This window comes from Stegastes partitus, unplaced genomic scaffold (assembly GCF_000690725.1).
Source record: "Stegastes partitus isolate 25-593 unplaced genomic scaffold, Stegastes_partitus-1.0.2 Scaffold870, whole genome shotgun sequence".
Taxonomy (NCBI): Eukaryota; Metazoa; Chordata; class Actinopteri; family Pomacentridae; genus Stegastes; species Stegastes partitus.
The window spans coordinates 12,276-14,284 of record NW_007578601.1 but is presented as its reverse complement, the minus strand read 5'-3'; the positions used below and the strand labels follow the sequence as shown (position 1 = coordinate 14,284).

The 2,009-nt window shown below is 40.1% G+C and overlaps 1 protein-coding gene across 1 annotated transcript in view; it reads left to right on the top strand.

The window, feature by feature from the left end:
• LOC103365758 (leucine-rich repeat and fibronectin type III domain-containing protein 1-like protein) overlaps window positions 1-1,661 on the top strand; it is a 97,777-nt gene extending 96,116 nt beyond the window's left edge. Inside the window, exon 12 of the mRNA XM_008293289.1 lies at window positions 807-1,661. The gene's annotated coding sequence lies outside the window, so the exon portion shown is untranslated. The remainder of the gene's footprint in view (window positions 1-806) is intronic.
• Window positions 1,662-2,009: the final 348 nt, after the last annotated feature.

Genomic DNA, 2,009 nt, shown 5'->3' with positions numbered 1-2,009 from the left:
TGGCAAATATCTGTAAAATAATATTTAATAGTTTAAGCTGATTGAAAAACAGTTTTAAAAAATATGTATTGTTATGGTCAAACATTCTAATTTATAAATTACAGATTATTCACAGTTTTGCTCTTTACAGTCCACATATTCATTCAAACTTTTTTTTCTGTGATTTTACTCGATATTATCGACAAAAGCAGGAAAATCTGTTAAATAAATGAAATTCTTTCGTTCTTTACTCCTTCATCGACGGAATTTTCCTCCAAAAAACTGCAAATATCTGTAAGATAATAACAATAATATATTTTGCTGCTTTAAATACAGTAAACTGTGATTTGTGGTCAAACATTGTAAAAAATAATAAAAAATAAAAAAAGCCATTTATAAATTACAGCTTTTTGATGTTGATCTTTCATTTTTACAGTTAGTCTGTTTTTACCAGTGTAAATTATTTATTATTAGTATTATTATTATTATTATATTTATATTATTTGATATATTATTATAATTTTACTGTAATTTATCAACACAAACAATTTTGTGAAAATGACGATAAATTTATAATTTGTCTTTAAAAAGGTAAATATTATATTTAATTAGGTTTAATGTGTCGTTTAGACCTGATAGAAGAACAAACTGCTGTTTCTGTGTTTGTTCTGTTTTTAATGATTAACATTAAAATCAACTCTTTTTATTAATTATCTGTTTTTTTTAACTAAACTCTGATGTTCTGTTAAACCACAGACGGACCGTTTGATGAAACCAAACGGGTTTTATTCCAGAAGTCTGACCGTCTCCGTCTGGTTCTCCTCCAGGTGCCTCTTTGGGTTCAACCTTCACATCCTGACGATCAGGTATCAGAACCGCCGAGCCTCCGACGCCCCCGGAACCGGGACCAGGACCGGAGGACGGAGCTCGGAGGCCTCCTCTGGGTCGGACACGTTGGGTCCAGAGCGGAGACTCCTCTCTGACTGGATCGTCTGGTTCCGCTGGACTTCTGGGAACATGTTCCGGAACCGGCCTCCGTCTCCTCCAGCGTCCAGTCACATGCCAAAGGATGGACAGTATTTAGTAGAACCTCTGGGAGAACTCGCACACGTTCTCCTCCAATAACAGACTAGACGGTGAACCTTCTCTTCTTCTGGCACTTTAATCACCTGTTTCCATCCCGTCGTCATCTCCTCTCCGTCCGTCGCTCGTCCCCGGAACAGCCGGACCCGGAACAGCCGGACCCGGACTCTCCTCCGGACGGCGGATCAGTAATCGGTGTGTTTGGTGGATTCTCTGTGTCGGAGTGTTAAAAGTAAAAAGACGGAACCGGAAGCTCTCCACGCCGGGTTTGTTAAAAGATGGCCGGCAGAACTTGTCCCTCCTCCTCCTCCTCCTCCTCCTTCTCTTCTTCTTCTTCTTCTTCTTCTTCTTCCCTCTTTGCCGTTCGACAGTGTCTGTGTTTGTATGTGACATACACCTTACAGTCTTCGATGGTTTGATACCCATGATTTACTTTGAATATAACGAAACAAACGACCACGATACGGAGAAAAAAAACAAAACACAAAAAAAACAACAAAAAAACACGACGACAACAAGCGAAATGGGGATTTTATGCTTTCATAGATACAATTATGTGGATTTATAATGAAATAAAAGGTATTTTTCTTGGAAAAAAAGTCGTTTTTGCACCATTTGTTTATCAGAAAACTGAGGTTCTGGTTGAACTGCAGCAGAGTTTCCTCAGATGGAGACGAGGACGGAACACGTCTGTGGAGATCCTCAGTCCTCCAGGTCCTGGTTCTTCTGGTGGATTAGACGTTCCACCTTCATCCAGGAGGCTTCATCAGCTCTGACTGAGTGGTTGGGAGTTCCACATACTGATATCCTGAAGGAGACCTTAACACCTGAGTTGTTGCTCCTCCCCCTCGTTATGTGGGTCAATTAAAACTCAGGTGTTAACGTCTCCTTCAGGATACCTGGAACTCCCAACCAGTCAGTCAGAGCTGATGGAGCCTCTTGGATGG